The sequence below is a fragment of the Canis lupus genome, chromosome 26 (assembly GCF_003254725.2).
Source record: "Canis lupus dingo isolate Sandy chromosome 26, ASM325472v2, whole genome shotgun sequence".
Taxonomy (NCBI): Eukaryota; Metazoa; Chordata; class Mammalia; order Carnivora; family Canidae; genus Canis; species Canis lupus.
Genome location: NC_064268.1, coordinates 16,657,843 through 16,675,165, shown reverse-complemented (window position 1 = coordinate 16,675,165; position 17,323 = coordinate 16,657,843). Strand labels below are relative to the sequence as shown.

General features: G+C 44.9%; 1 long non-coding RNA gene across 3 annotated transcripts in view; it reads right to left on the bottom strand.

Annotated features, from left to right (window-relative positions):
* Positions 1–1,177: 1,177 nt before the first annotated feature.
* LOC112676666 (uncharacterized) overlaps positions 1,178–17,323 on the bottom strand; it is a 52,040-nt gene continuing 35,894 nt past the window's right edge. For 2 of the 3 annotated variants that reach the window (XR_007406062.1, XR_007406066.1), the window contains one exon: positions 13,305–16,060. This is a non-coding gene — a long non-coding RNA (uncharacterized LOC112676666). Of the gene's footprint in view, positions 2,629–2,855; positions 3,668–4,442; positions 4,503–13,304; positions 16,061–17,323 lie in introns of those variants that run through there. The other variant, XR_007406064.1, reaches the window with a different exon arrangement.

Genomic DNA, 17,323 nt, shown 5'->3' with positions numbered 1-17,323 from the left:
AAGAAAGCTTTGGAAAACAGTCACTTCCTCTGCAAAGTCTTTCTGACACCTCAGGCTGAGTCAGGCATCTCTTCCACCTTTCCTCAGGCCCCTGGCTTCATCATTCCATTAGGTTGTACCTTCCATTCCCGGTTCCCCTGACTGTGATCTCCCTAAGGGCAGAGACCAGCTTCTTCATTGTTGTATCTCTTCCCCCTCTTCTTGCCCTGTTCACTCCTGCTCATTCTTCAGATTTCATCTTAAAGGCCACCTCCTCCAAGAAGCCTTCTCTGGCAACCCTCACAATCTGTATAGAAAACTTACCTGTGCTCTCATGTCTTCAACCAAGCATTGAATATTTCCCAAGGGCCTACTCTGTGCCAGGATCCAGAAGTGAACCAGACATAGTCTCTATCCCTTAACCCCTCCCTCACACTCTAAGACTCTTGGCCACCACTGATAAAAGTTTAGGGCCTGTATTCTGATTCCTTTGTTAACACAGTGTCCTGGGGATAAATTAGGCTCTTCGATTAAGTCTAAATTCTTGCCCCAGTTTGAATGCCCTACTTACTGGAAGCCTTTATTTCCCTTCCCCAAACCTCGTTTTCCCCAGCCTCTAGAAAGAGGATAATAATGCCTGCAGCCCAGAGTAGTTGTGAGAAATAAATAGACTTGGAAGTGTTTTACAAACTGTAAAGTGCTATGCCAATATTAGACATTACTGGCTGGAGAGAGATGAAATAGAAATCAGTTAATAATTAAGAACCATACCACCCCTTTCCTTTAAAAAAAAGAAAAAAAACAAAATATTATTCTGTAGTAGGAGCTTTTATGCAACCTGCTCAAATGAGTGGTTGGTAAGTTTATTGAAAAAGTCCACTGAAACAGGAAATGATAAAAATAATACTTACAACCCTTAAATATCCTATTTTAATGTAAAAACCTATTGCTATATATTCATTCACCAGTCTTTTGATGTTGGGCCAAAGCCTTGTCTTTGAGGCTGATCTGAGCCAGCTGGTTGGAGTTTCCCCACATGCTTCTTACAGGAACCACTCCCCTGAGCTTCTTAAAAGTTGATGTAGATCTGAAGGCCCTGGTTGTCCAGATTTTTAGAATTCCACCTCTATCCCCATCCAAAAGTCTTTCGTTGTCTAAACTACACCTAACCCAATTAACTCCCCCCACAGTCAGTGGCTTATGACAAAAGTTTATTTTTTGCTCATACTGTGTGACCATAGTGGGTCAAGCTGGGGCTTTCCTTCTTTCTTTCTTATTGATTTTGTTTTTTAGAGAAGTTTTAGATTCACAACAATGATTAGCCAAAGATACAGAGATTTCTCATACACTCCCTGCCCCACTCCATGGATAGCCGTTCCCACTATCAACATCCTCCACCAGAGAAGTACCTTTGTTAGAATTGATGAACCCACACTGACACATCAAGATCACCCAAAGTCCATAGTTTACATTAGGCTTCATTCTCAACACAGTGCATTCTATGGGTTTGGACAATTATGTAATGACCTGTACCAACCAACTTTGAAAGAATCTTTCCAGAACATTCAACTGTGTTTATAGAAACATCAGTTTTCTTTTCCAACTTCCATGTTATCAATTTGTCGCATACAATTACATGATTTAATTACAAGAGTAATTGATGGAAGAACCAATCCAGCTGACTCTTGGTAAGCACACAGCCACATCATTAAGTCAGCAAGAGGAGTTAGTTACTGGTCATACTAGAAATGAGTCCTCCAGCTGCTGTGGGCATGGCATCGTTCCGGATTTTACAGTAGGCAAGATGAGTGTTGGTTAATCCGGTGAGCCAGCTTCAGTGAGTTCTTAATCCAGTGAGTTAGTTAATCCAGAAAGCTTCTACTATACCACTGCGTATAACAAAAAGTCATTCTCTGAGTAATTTGCAAGACTAAAGCAGATTCTGTCCTTCCCTCTTATATTTTATATTTTTTAGGGTTTTTTTTTTTTTGCACCTTTAAAATTGGTGAAAGGTTTTTTTTTTTTTTCAGTTAATTAATATACGGTCACATATGCCAAGTGCTAGATGAATATACTAGACTTCAAATTCTTTGAATTGAGCCTATTGTAATAGGATAGGCTGGACGTGACATAACATGCCTAAGTGGGATAATGACAGTGGAGAAATCCTGGTATTAGGCAGTGGTTCTCAAAGTGCACTCCAGGACCCGCAGCAGCAATATCACCTGGGAACTTGTTAGAAATGTAAATTCTCAAGCTCCACCCCCGACCTGCTGCATCAGAAATTTAGGGGTGTGGCCCAGCAATCTGTGTTTGAACAAGCCCTCCAGGGGATTGGGGTGCTCCCTTAAATGAACAGATGTTTCACATCCCAGGTTTATCACTTAGGGGCTGTGTCAGACAAGTCATTGTATTCTCTGAGTCTATTTCCTCTCTGGAAAATAAGAATGGTAACAAACCTTCCTTACAAGGAGATTGCGAAGATTAAATGAGATAATGCCTGTAAAACGCATAGTACAGTGCCTGACCCACGGCAGGGAAGAGTTGATATTATTATCAGAGACTCACAAGTGGTGGCTCTAATTAGGGCTAAAAACATGTGAGAGAAATGGGAAAAGATGTGAGATGTTTTAAAATATTTCTGAGCACCTACACAATAGGGATCCCTGGGTGGCGCAGCGGTTTGGCGCCTGCCTTTGGCCCAGGGCGCGATCCTGGAGACCCGGGATCGAATCCCACGTCGGGCTCCCGGGGCATGGAGCCTGCTTCTCCCTCTGCCTTTGTCTCTGCCCCTCTCTCTCTCTCTCTCTCTCTGACTATCATAAATAAATAAAAAAATTAAAAAATAAATAAATAAATAAAATATTTCTGAGCACCTACACAATAGCATGCACTTTGACCTCATTATGACCCTTTGCCTTCCTAACAAATGTGTTCAACTAGGTACAATTATACTCTCCCCACTACCCAGATGCAGAGACTGAGGCTTGATGAGGCTGAATGACAGCTAAGAAGATCTGAAAGCTGACCAATTCCATGTGTCCCATGTGTCCCAATCCATCCTCTGCCCCAAACAAATGTAGGCAGATTGGCGGCTCCCAGGGCTGGCCCTGCCCCCACCCCCAACCTGTCTTCCAGAGTCTGGCTGTTCTCCCAACTCCCTTGCCTCATGTGGGAGAAGACTTGAATTTCCTGCAGAAGTCATGGCAGGATTGTTTTCTAGGTGCTCCAGAAGTCAGGCCTTTCAACTAATCCCTGCTGCACCAGGATTTCCTAGTTCTATACCCTGGCCATTTCTGCTGCTTTGGACCCTCCCCCAGCTTCAGCCAACACTAGCATGATTCAGTTTCGGACCTCCGACCAGAACTAATAATGCATCAAATCATTAGTTCATCAGATATTCCACCTGTGATGTGCCAGGCAATGTACAGAGAAGAGCAAAACAGACATGGACCCTACTGCAGAAAACCTGAATATTCAAATAAACGACACACAGAAGCAGATAAATACCGTACAGTAGGGTCAGTGCAGACATGGAAATACAACCTGGCTCCACGAGAGCCCAGAAGAGGCACTTGATCCAGTTCAGGAGTGGGAGAGGAAACCTGGAAGGCTTCCTGGAGGAGGTGACCTCTAAGTTGATTGAAAGGTGTCCATCTTAGCGTTTCATCAATTTCTCATTTTGTAGCTGGAGAAATGAGTCCAGAGAGAATGATTTGGCTCATTCATTCATTAAGCAAGCAAATATTTCCCCAGTGTCTACATTTCCCCAGTATGGGGCCCTGAGCCTGAAGATACAGAGGAAATGAGGAAAACAGCCCTGCTTAGAGGCGGAAAAGGTATAGAGAGAGGCCCTCAAATACCCAGGGGACCTCATCAATTAAAGCCCATTAGCGTCTTTGGGGCGGGGGTCTTGTACTCTTGTGGTTTATTTTTATTCGATCATTTAAGGGTCAGGTTATTGCAGTACACTTTACGTAGAGTCAAATTCTCCCTTTTCAGATGTAGAGCTCTGTGACTTTTGACAAATATCCACAGAGCTGTGACCACTGTCGTGATAAAGAAAGAGAACCTCGGGGATCCCTGGGTGGCTCCGCAGTTTGGCGCCTGCCTTTGGCCCAGGACGTGACCCTGGAGTCCCGGGATCGAGTCCCACGTCGGGCTCCCTGTATGGAGCCTGCTTCTCCCTCTGCCTGTGTCTCTGCCTCTCTCTGTCTCTCTCAAAATGAATAAATAAATAAAATCTAAAAAAAAAAAAAAAGAAGAAAGAAAGAAAAGAAGAAAAGGAAAGAAAGAAAGAAAGAAAGAAAGAAAGAAAGAAAGAAAGAAAGAAAGAAAGAAAGAAAGAAAGAAAGAAAGAAAGAAGGAAGGAAAGAAAGAAGAGAAAAAGAAAGAAAGAGAAAAAGAAAGAGAACATCTTCCGCGGCTCATCGCCCCCACCCCACCCCCGGGTCCAAGCTTACCTCCCGATTCACCGCGGAACCTGGGCGGGTCCTCCCCTCCCTGACCCTCAGTTTCACCACCTGTAAAATAGGGACCATCAGGTCTTTCTTACGGGGATGATGTGCGGATGCCGGGCACACAGTAAGCGCTCAATAAACAGTCGTTGTTCCTGGGATGTCCCTCTCCCTCTTCCCGGTTCTAGCTCTTTCCAGCTCTCCCTCGCCCTCTGGGTCTCTCTGTCTCTGTCTCTAAAACACACGCGCGCGCACACACACACACACACACACACACAAAGACATTTTTTGAAGCCTCTTGTTTCTCCGAGAGGTTTTATTTATAGGCCGCGCCTCATTGTGAATGTGAAAAGGAGAAAGCCCAGGCCCTCCGTAGACCTTTCATGTGTAAATCAGCCCGGGCCCGGAGCACCGGGGTCACCGGGAGGAGGATTTCACTCTTAATTACTCCTGGAGAAAGCGGGCGGGAGCGGGGCCGGCGCAGACTCCACCCTCGGCCAGGGAGGCCCGGCCTGGGCCCCTCGCTCCGCGGGCTGGGGAGCGGCGGCTCTCCGCGGGCCCCGGGTCCCGGGTCGGCCCGGGGCGCGCGCGTCCTGGCCTGGCCTTGATTTCGGCTGCGCTCGGGCCAGGGAGGAGGCGCAGGTGCCTCCGGGGAGCAGGGCCCCAAGGGGGTTTCTTTGACGCCAAGACGTTTGGACGTGGAAAGAGGGCAAACAGCTTTGGCAGAGTGGGAGGTAGGGAGCGATGGTCTGCGAAAGGCCCAGGGGAGGCCTTACATTAAAAAAAAAAAAAAAAAAAAAAGGATTCCCCCCTCCAAGGTCTTTTATTCCTTCTTTCTTTTCCTGTGTAAAAATAACATGCTCTAGAAAAAAAAAAAAAAGTAGGGAGGTATTCTCACGGGGCCCTGAACGTTGTTTACCTCGGGGAATGAATTCGGAGACAAGGAGAGGGACATTATTAACACTTTTTGTAACTCATTTCTTTTCGACTTGTTACAATGACTGTGTGTTGTCTTTCATAATTAAAAGAGAGATACTTTTCATAATATCTGCGATACGGTTTTCTGAGGAGTAAAGAAATTCATAGTGTAAAACGTTGAGAAAATATAGTATAAAAACCATCCACGATCCCCTCCAAAGAAAGTCACTTTTAATATTTAAGTAAAAGGCCTTTGATGATTTATTTCTACGCCAAGCTTTTCGGGTTTACTTCTGTGTGTTTGTTTTGCGCACTTGCACTGCGCACTTTTGGCACAACCTTAACACGTTGAGGTTTTTTTCCCCATTTGTCTTTTCATGTGTCTTCTATGTATTTATGTTAATGCATGGCAGTATCTTGAAATTTAAAAATACACAAACCCTTGGATCCCCAACAGTTCCACATCTATTCTACAGATGTGCTCACGGGGTGGGAAAAGGTAAATAATATAAGCAAATACGTTCATTGTAGCAGTGTTTATAAAAGCGTAAGCTAGCAATAATATTGATGCTCACCAGCAACCTCGATGATCATCAGTAGGGGCTTAATTAAAGAAATTATCATGTGCCGTTACAGTAGAATGTTTTGTAGGCATTATAAGAGAATATCACACATGTCAAGATACCCCAAAATTTATGCTGCCTTGAATAACAAAGCAAGTTTCAGAATAATTTATATTGTGTGAATCTCTCCCTCTCCATATATATATATATATATATGATTATACCTAAATGTATATGCACAAAAAATTGAAATTTTCTGGAAGAACACACATGAAACTGGTAATGGTTACTTTTGAGGAAGGAGACTAAGGGGTATAAAGGAGTCAAGAACTTTTACTTTTCACCTCACACCTTTGTGTATCAATTGAATTTTTCTTAATGTGAGCATATATTTGTAATTTAAAAAACTAATAAGGATCCCTGGGTGGCGCAGTGGTTTGGCGCCTGCCTTTGGCCCAGGGCGCGATCCTGGAGACCCCGGATCGAATCCCACATCGGGCTTCTGGTGCATGGAGCCTGCTTCTCCCTCTGCCTATGTCTCTGCCTCTCTCTCTTTCTCTCTCTGTGACTATCATAAATAAATAAAAATTAAAAAAAAAAAACTAATAAAAGTACTCTAGCTATATACAGTTCTAATATATGTTTATTAAGGAAAATATGATGTTCACAGAATAAACACAAAGTTCATTAAAGAAATGCAGCATTGATTTTAAAAAATACAATTCCCTATTACCATCTGAAGACAAGCATTATTAACATTTTGGTTTATTTCTTTCTAGTTTTACTTCTAAATATATTTTGTTAACTTAAAAAAATATACTAATGGAAAATATACACAAACGATGCATTTGTACAAAAGTTAGAAAATAAATACCACTCAAACCCTGCTATTCAGAAATAACCACTGTTTACATTTTCGTGTATAAACTTTGAATGCTTCCCTGCAGCGTTTTCTTTGGGGAGTTGATTTTGTTTTTGCTTTTTTTTTTTCTTACACCATTCCTTCTATATATGTAAATTTGTTTTCCTTTTATTCATTCATGCATTTTTATATGCTCTTCTGTTATTATAAACGATTCACAAATATAATTTTAATAGTTACAAAATATCACAGCCGTAAACAAAAAGTCCTTCACTCAAACATTTCCCTCTTAGTGATAGCTAAGTTGTTTCCAAGTTTTTGTGATTATAAACAACTCAGATGAACAGGTTATACTTACATTTTTTCCTCTATGTCAAATAGTATCTTCATATCTCAGCAGCAGAGTTACTAGGCTAAAGGGTATGTCTGTTTTTCAGGCTCTCTTTTTTTCTTAAGATTTTATTTTTCAGTAATCTCTCCACCCAGTGTGGGGCTCGAACTCACAACCCCCCCTCCCATCAAGAGTCACGTGCTCTAAGAACTAAGCCAGTCAAGCTCTCCTTTTTCAGGCTCTTAACAAGCATCATTCAATCATTCCTTGAGTGTACAATGAACAGAGGCATTCTGGAGGAGGAGAAAAGATGGGAAGGAGAGAGTTCAGCTTGACAAGATTGGGTGGGAACACCTGAATTTATATTTCTCTGCCTGTCTGCTGTGGCTTTCCCCTTTCTCTCCTAACATTTCAGCAACTATCCCCAACTGCTGAGCATTTGCTCTGTGCTTCGCACTTGACATACATTATCAATTTAATTTCCACAAGAACCCTAAAAGGTGGGTGGTCTCTCATCCCCAATTTACAGATGAAGAGACTGAGGTTTACGGAGGCAACTGTACTCCCAAGATGATGTAGCTGGGAAGTGGGGTGGCTGAGATTTGAATCAAGCAAACGGATTTCTTTTGCATAAATTTATAGACCGATCAAACTCCCATTTTCTAGATAGAAAAACTGAAGCAAAAGAGGGGATGTGAATTGCCCCGAGAAGTAGCCTCGCTCAGATTGCTGGACCTTTTCCCACTATGCTCCATTGTCTGCTCACAGGGCGCTAATCCAGGGAGTTGGGACTGAAGGCGCTCCAAAATTCTTTGTCTTAGAAAAATCTTCCTGTGGGGCTTGTGGGTTCCAAAAAAACTCAGTCTCTCAGAACCACAGCTCCAGCTGTGTGTCTCCCCTCCAGGGCTGGGTGCTGCCTGTCCATCAGAAGAAGAAGAAGGAGGAGGACGAGGACGAGGAGGCCGAGGAGGATGAGGAGGACGAGGAGGATGAGGAGGACGAGGACAAGGACGAGTAGAAGGAGAAGAAGAAAAGAAAGAAGGAAAGAAAGAAAATAGTTAAGCACCCACATGCCCAGGCAGGGAGGAAATCAGGCAGCCCCAATGCATGTTCAGCCATGGCCATTCCATGGTTAGAAGTATGAAGTATTAAGATGAACATAAAAGAGATGAGTGAAGAGAAGAAGGAAAATGCCCAAAGAAGGAGTGCATTCTGAGAAGGACCCCGAAAAGAGACAGTGGAGAAGGAGATGATGTCTGGAAGAAGTGAATTGGAATCAGCTGATCCCCTCAGGTAAGCAAAAACTTAATATCCTAGTCTGAGTTCCCGCTTCAAAGAATTGTAGGGAGTCTGGCCTAGAAGTTCCAGAAACTGAATTTTACAGACAAAGCCTCTATGGCAGAGAGAGAGAGAGAAACTCTTTCTGGGCCACAGACCTGGTAAGCCTGGGATTCTGCAGTTGCCTCTGACATTGCCTTCTGTCACATTGTCCCATCATCTGTTGACTGGAGGTCAGAGCCCCAGGAAGTGAAGATCTAGATCTGTCTTCCCTGCTCAAGGCTGTGCTGTGCTCCCTGCTTGTGTGGATCCAGATGCTCTGATGCCAAGGATGGAGAGGCAACTGGTGGGATGGAAAATTCCAGGAAGGCCAGGATCCATCCATCCATCCATCCATCCATCCATCCACTCATCCATCCACTTATCCATCCATCCATCCATCCATCCATCCATCCATCCATCCATCTCTCCATGCATTCACGCATGCATTCATATATCCATTGATTTGTCTATTCATCTTCCAGTCCTTCTCTTTATCCATCTATCCATCCCAGGGACATCCATGGGTATCCATCATCCATGTTAACACTAATTGATAATCACAGGAGTGTCCTGGTTAAGACTGAATTCTGGAACCAGACTCCCTGATTCCTGGCTCCACTGCATATAAACCATGTGACCTTAGGCAAATTACCTAGCCTCTCTGTGTCTTCGTTTTCTCCTCTATAAAATGCAGATAACAATATCATATCAACCTCACAGGGCTGTTGTGTTAAATGAGTTAATCCACTTAAAGTACTTAGAACTGGTTCATCACGCCACTTATTACTATTTAAGGATGTGCTAAATGGGATCCTGAATTTGAAAAAAGTGCAATGAGGAGGGTCTGGATGGCTCAGTCGGTTAAGCATCTGCCTTCAGCTTTGTCATGATCCCGGAGTCCTGGAATCGAGCCCCACATTGGGCTCCCTGCTCAGTGTGGAGTCTGCTTCTGCCTCTGCCCCTCTACCCGCTTGTGATCACATGCTCTCTGTCTCTGTCTCTGTCTCTGTCTCTGTCTCTCTCTCAATACATAAAATCTCTAAAAATTTGAATACAATGTGGTGGAATACAGAGGCAAAAGCAAACAGTTTGGTTTGAGGGCCAACTCTGGGAAAGCTGAGGTTCCTGTTCCTCAATTCACTGTTTTCAGGGTCCTCGTTTGGAATCCAGTGATGAGCAGAGGGGAGACTGGACTCCCTCGGCCATGGTTTGGGAAACCATGTAGCAGATGCTGTGGTGCATTGCCCTGGTCCCCACCTTTAGGACAGAGACATGTATGTCCCTAGCTGCAGGAGGAGGTAACTGATGGCTCACAGCCAAGTCCCTCTCTGCAACTTGCCCATAGTTAAGGGGACCTGTCGCACTGAGGTCATGCCAGCTTCTCAGGGCAGCTCATATCCTTGGACTGCTCAACACAGGTATAAATATTCAGCCCCCTCTCGTCAGCTCAGGGTAACTCTAGTGGACCATCTGAGCTTCAGAGCCTCCGTTGGGGTGGCTGAAGCGTCCATGAAGACTGCCTCACAGACTCTCCCTATAACTGCTTCCTTCTCTGCTTTTCCATGGGTGTTGGCCCAAAAGCACATCCTAATAAAGTTCTGCATGCAAATCTCCATCTCTGAGTCTGCTTCTCAGGAACCTGCCCTATTGGATAAAGAACACAACATCACTTAAAGGCTGTTCACCATGTGTAATGTATACAAAATTCCTGACAACGCTCTCAGGGAATGGGTATTATTTGTTACTCCCATTTGCAGATGGGGAAATTGAGGCACACAAAGGAGAGAGGATTTGCCTAGAGTCACACAGCTGGTGTATGGTAGAAGCAGCATTCAAACCCAGCAGTCAGGAGCTAGAATGTATGCACTTAACCACTACTACTACACTTCTTAATGAACTTCTGACCAAGTGCAGGAATTCAACACGGGTGGGATGGGTGGAGGTGCACGTGTGTGAATGGGGGGATGCATGTACTTGCACGTGTACCTGTGTGTTCACTATGAGTGTGATTGCATGGGTGCATGCTCCTGTTCTCACAAGCTTGCTCAGCTGGCATGAGGGTGACTGAGCAAGGCGTGTAGGGAGGTATGTGCACATGGAGTCCCGCATTCAGGTTCCCACAGGATCCATCTCCCCGGCTCCTCCTCTTTTCTGTTGGTACGCAGAAGGCAGGAGTGTGTGCGGATGGTGGCAGTGGTAGTGGTGGGAGGACAGGATTTGGATTCCAAAGCCAAATTGCCATTTCCGTATTCCCATCATGCCTCTCAAGATTAGGTAAGGTCTAGACTGTTGGAACATCAAGCTTTCTGTGGAGTAGAGTTGACAAGTGAGACAAGGAAGTAAGAGAATGATGCGATTTGCATCAAAGGCAGCAAGTCCAGCCTTTGGTCCTGCCGGGCCTCCAGTGAGGGTGATTGGTATCTTTTACCTCTGTTGGGGCCGTATAGCAATGAGCAGGGATAAGGCTGTGGAGTGAAAATGTTGGGTTTGAATCCCAGCTTTGTCTTGTAGCTGTGTGACTTCAGCAACTTACCTACCCTCTCTGACCCTCCACTTTCTCTCCTGTAAAATGGGAGTCTAATAGTAGTAACTACCTCATAAGGTTTATGGTAAGGCTGAATACCTCTTGAAATAAAGCTGAGCCGCTAGTAAGTCTTCAATAAATGCTAGTTTTATTATTATTTTGAACCACACCAGGCAAGTAAAGGGCAGAGGAAGATGCTTTTGTCAGCAGCTACGTTATCCAACCTTGTAAAGCCAGTACTCTCATGCCTGTTTTATGTATTTATTTTAAAATTCTGTTTATTGAGCAGCCCGGGTGGCTCAGCGGTTTGGTGCCACCTTCGGCCCAAGGTGTGATCCTGGAGACCCGGGATTGAGTCCCGCATTGGGCTCCCTGCATGGAGCCTGCTTCTCCCTCTGCCTGTGTCTCTGCCTCTCTCTCTCTCTCTCTGTGTGTCTGTCATGAATAATAAATGAAATATTTTTTAAAATAAAATAAAATTTTATTTATTTGAGAGAGAGCGTGTGAGAGAGCACAAGCAGGGAGGAGAGGGAGAAGCAGACTCCCCTCAGAGCAGGGAGCCCAATGCAGGGCTTGATCCCAGGACCCTGGGATCATAATCTGAGCCAAAAGCAGACACGTAACAGCCTGAGCCACCCAAGTGTCCCTCATGCCCATTTTATAGATGAGGAAACTGAGGCTTTGCAAATGAAGTAACTTGCCCCAGGTCACACAGTCAATAAGTGACAAAACCAGATTTTATTTTATTTAAAAGATTTTATTTATTTATTCATGAGAGACAGAGAGAGAGACAGAGAGAGAGAGAGAGAGGCAGAGACATAGGCAGAGGGAGAACCAGGCTCCTCGAGGGGAGCCTGATGCGGGACTCAGTCCTGGATCCTGGGATCACTCCCTGAGCCAAAGGCAGACGCTCAGCCACTGAACCACCCAGGCATCCCAGATTTCATTTTTTAAAAAAAGATTTTGCTCGTTTATTCATGAGATACTCAGAGAGAGAGGCAGAGACATAGAGAAGTAGGCCCCCCACGGAGAGCCTGATGCAGGACTTGATCTCAGGACCCCAGGATCACAACCCAAGTCAAAAGCAGATGCTCAACCACTGAGCCACCCAGGTGCCGCAAAACCAGATTTCAAATGTTGATCTCACTCAGTTCCAATGTTCTTAACCACACCACAGCTGCCTTCTTGTTTGGCCTAGAAGCTTCTGGGTTGTGACAACTTGTCCTGTAAACTCTGTTCAACACAGATATTTTGCTGCCTACATGTTTTTTTCTCATGTTGCCTACTCAAAAGGGAATATGGAGGGATTTGCAGGTGGTCAGATTTTATGAAAAAAAAAGTAGACATTTCTCTTTGTACAGAAAGAAATACAAACAAGACGGTTGAGACAGTCGAGTAGGGAGCTCTTAGAGGAAAATGGGAGGTTCAAAAGGCAATTAATGCTTCTGTCTGAAACTGTAAACAGATAGTTACCGGCTCTGACACCACCAGCACGCAGACAAAAGGCAGACAGAAACAGCGCACCACAAGGAAGCTGGGATAGACTACGCCCAGAGTGGAAATTAAATGTTTTTCTGAAGCAGAAAGGAAAACCATGGTTAAAGCCAAGCCATGACTCTAAGTCTGTGACTCCATGGCAGTATAAGTTTAGTGAGTTAAAGGCCTATAATTTGTACCTAGGTGTTGTGAATCTTAAAGTCTTACTAGACATTCTCTCTTGACCTAAGTTTGTAAAACAAAAGTAATAATTAAAAGTGAGTCTTCAACACACACTGTCATTTTAATCATATATATATACACACACATATATATATACACATATATATATATACACACACACATATATATATGGAGAGGGAGGGAGGGGGAGAGGGAGAGGGAGAGAGAATCATTGGCATATTTAGTCAGAACTTGTGGTTGTAAGCAACAGAGAACTCAAACGGATGCAAAAAAATAGTTAATAATAATTATTTTTTAAAATATTTTATTGATATATTCATAAGTGACACACAGAGAGAGGCAGAGACATAGGCAGAAGGAGAAGCAGGCTCCCTGCAGGGAGCCCCATGTGGGACTCCATCTCAGGACCCCAGGATCATGACCTGAGCCAAAGGCAGATGCTCAAATACCAAGCCACCCAGGTGTCCCAATAATAATTATTTTTTTTCCAATAATAATTATTATTAGTGGCTCACAACTAGATCTAGTCATTCAAGGATTTCATTTAGTGTCCTTGCCATATCTTGGCTCTGCTTTCTTCTATGGCTCTGTTCTCAGGCACACAAGCTCTTCTCCAGGGTGACAAGATGGCCCTCAGAAGCTCCAGGCTTGCTTTCTTCCCCTGCTGGAAGAGAGATTGCCTGTCTCCTGCTAAAAATCTCAGGGTTCCCCCTGATTCGCTGTCAATTGGGTCACATGCTCATCTTTGAACCAATCCTTTGGTCAGGCAGGATCACCAAGGCAAAATAAGTCCCACCCCAGGTACAGAGGCTGATATTGGCAGGGAGAATTCCCCAGGGAAATTGGGGTGCTTTTTCCAAAAGACAACACACGTTCACCATCTGGTAGTTCCTGCCTCTCTGTTAACCAAGCTTAAGGAGAGGCTGTCATCAGGAATAATAATAATAATTAATAATAATAATAATAATAGCGAGCTCTTATGAGCCCTCACAATGTGCCAGGTATAATACTAAATCCTTTATTGACATTATCATATTCATTCCTCACATTATCATAGTTACTCGTAATGTTTATTCCTTATCATAATCTAACTTCCCCAATGGGCCAACTGATGCTTAGAAGATTTTAGGAATTGTTCCAAGTTCATAAGGATTTTTTTTTTTTGCTTTAAGATTTTATTTATTTACTCATGAGAAACAGAGAGACAGAGAGGTAGAGACACAGGCAGAGGGAGAAGTACGCTCCATGCAGGGAGCCCAACGTGGGACTGATCCTGGGTCTCTAGGATCATGCCCTGGGCCGAAGGTGGCACTAAACCTCTGAGCTATCCAGGCTGCCCAGTTCATAAGGATCTTAAGGAGTGGAAACAGGTAGTCCTTTTCCCAAACCTGTGCTCTTAGCTTCTCTACAAACTACGCTTAGAACTGGTCTCTCAGAATTGCCAGCATCTTCCAAAGAGGAAGTTCCAAGCCTTCTAAAGTGCTATGTTGCAAAGGCTACCTGGTGTGGGATGGCAGATAGCATACTGATGCTCACTTAGAGTCATTCATGACTCTCAGAGGGCTTGTCCCAGAGCAGCACCATGGACCTAGTGCCATGAATACCGCAAGTTGTGACAAGAGAAGTCCAACCCAAGGATCATTGTGGGTTTAAGGGCCTAGAATCCTAGGTGCCCTCCCCTCATCTTCCCACCCACCAGGAGTGGTGGATAAAGAATGTGCCATGGAGGGATTGTGTTAGGTTTGATGTTCGATCCTCTGTTCTGCCACTAACAAGCCGTATGTGTCCTCGAATAAACTCCATTAATCTCTCTGAGCCTCGGTTTCCAAATCCATAAAATGAGCGCAATAACACCTTCTCAAAGGGATGTGAGGATTACATTGCATGTGAAGTCCTGCCTGCCTATCACCCCATTGGTGTCCCATGAAGTTCCTTCTCTCTGCATTATCCCTCTTCCCATCCTAGAGATTTAGCAAAGGGCACAGCAGGGAAAGAAAGGAGAAGCACCCTCTCTCCTGGCCAGCTGCCGTGCTCTCATCCTCTCCTCCTCCTGGGTTTGAATCCCAGCTCAGTTGTCCTCTTCCCAGCTTTGTGACCTTGGGTAAGTCCCCATCACCGCCCCCTCCTCAGCTGAAGAACACATCTCCCTCATGAAAACCCCCTTGGAAAAGTTGCCTAGCACTTGGCTTGTTGACGCTGAGTCTGAAACGGTGAAAGGGGACAGAGCCGGGTGGTTTCGGCTGCTTCTGCTTGGGGCAGGGCCTGAGATGTCTGGTCAGCAGACGGGCCCTCTCAACTCCTCTTCCCATCTCCTGAATAATTCATGACAAACAAAATGGCTGGCCCAGACCCGGGCCCTCCCTCCTCCTGGGCTGGGGAGGGAGAAAAGTTTCTAATTACAGGTCAGCCGCCTGCCTCCCCCCTCCCCGCGCCCCTGGGCGCTGCACACAGGGGGTATTTATGGGAAGAGAGGGAGGGGAGGGGCTCGGTCCCAGCCCCTTTCAAGAAGGAACTCAACTCCTTTTGAAATTGCAGCCTGGGCTTGCTAAGGCCTAGGGATAGACTAAGGGGGGAAAATAAAGAAAAGAAAAGAAAACCTTAGGATCAGCAGGAAGGGGAAACCCTGCTGAGGGATCAGAGTGATGTGTCCAGAAAAAAACGGCAGGTCAAGGAGGGGCTCTGGGGGAGACCAAGGCAAGGGGAATACACTTGCCCAAGTCCCAGGGAGTGTCTAGCCAAGCTGGACTTCAAAAGGAGGATATCCTGATGCAAAACCACAGCCTCTCAGCCACCCTCTGGTTTCCTCACCTGTAAAATGGGGAGAAACACAGAACCTACCTCACAGAGTGGTCAGGGAGCTACAGGAGCAGGTACCTGTGACGTGCTTAGCATACTGGCACAGAACTCAACAAATATATAAGAGTAGTGGGGTTGTTCTTTTTTACATTATGCTGCCTCCAAGGGGAGCTCAGGAAAGGACAAGGATGTTAGAGAAGGTTCAGGGAGATCATGAGAGGAAAGAAAAATTATTTGTCAGGGAGTTTAGTACAGTGATTTAGAGTAAGGACCCCATATATTTCTTTCTCTTTCTTTCTTTTTTCTTTTTCTTAAAAAAGATTTTATTTATTTATTCATGAGACACACACAGAGAGAGGCAGAGACACAGGCAGAGAGAGAAGCAGGCTCCCTGTGGGGAACCTGATGTAGAATTCAATCCCAGGACCCTGGGATCACAACCTGAGCCAAAGGCAGACGCTCAACCACTGAGCCACCCAGGTGCCCCAGAGCCCCATATATTTTCATTTAAAAAAACAACAATAAGGACCCCAGGAATAGGCTGCATGGGTTCAGTTCCAACTCTGCCTCTTCATGGCTGTGTGATCTTGGCCAAGTTGTTGTACTTCTTTGAGCCTCTGGATTCACCATCTGTAATAAATGGTGACCATTGCCATTAGTGGAGGGTGGATGGATAAAGTCTCAGTCCACAAGGAACTTACTGCTAGAAAGGTTATGCTAATCAAGAGCATTTACTGAATGCCTACTGCATGCGGCAATCTGTGCCTGCCACATCAAAGAACTCGCAGTCTACTAGAAAACCCACACTAATCTAGAACATATTACTGTGTGTCTACTGTGTATGGGTCCTGTGCGCTCTGCAGACCTTCACTCAACCTCACAGCATTCACCCCCATTTTATATATGAAGAGGCTGAATTCAGCTCAGAGGTCAGGAACCGAGAAGGGGTTTGAAACTAAGGTGGGCATCACTCAACAGCATGAATGAATCTCCAAACTGCATGTTAAGGGAAAAAAGCCAGACGTGAAAGAGTATACATTGTAGGATTTCATTTACATGAAATTCTAGAAAAATGCAAACTAACCTATAATGACGGAAAGCAGATCAGTGGTTGCCTGGGAACAGGGGGTGAGGGGAGGAGGGCAGGCATTGATGGCAAAGGGGCGTGGGGGAACTTTTTGGGGAGACGGAAATGTTTTATATCTGACAGTAACACTAGTTACATGGATGTAATCATTTGTCAGTGCTCACTGAACCGGACACTGAAAATGGGTGCATCTCACTGCATCTAAATTCTATCTCAATGAATCTGATTTTTAAAAAGAAGACGGGAAAACTGCCCCAGACCTCAGAGCCCTGCAACCTTTCTTATATCATTTGAGTGTCTGATTTCAAGTTCGTTTGTGGGCAGAAACTGGATCAGATTCTGGGCCTTACAAAAACGTTCTCAAACCTACTAGTTCAGATCAACAAATACATCTTGGGCACCTCCCTTGTGCTGGGTGCTGAGGTCACAGAGCAATCAGCCTAGGGGGGGAAACAGGAGAAAACGGGCAAATAGGCACAATGCAGTGCAGTTTATGTTCTGACAGGGTAAGTGAGACATCAAGCGTGTGCCCACCGGGTTGTAGTAACAGATACTGCACCAAGCCCAAGCCCTGAGGAGGGGCGGGGGGTGGTGGCTGAGGGTAGTGAGGGCCCCAGGAATGCCTGGATTCAAATCCCCACCCTGCTTCTGGCTAGTGCTGTGACCTTGGGAACACAGCATGCTTCAGTGTCCACCTCTGGAAAATATGTAGCAAAGTAGCCCTGAAGGGCTATGTGAAAATGAAGGAAGGCAGGGGACATCCCATGTCTGACACACTGTGCACAGTAAATGACCAGTAATTGTTA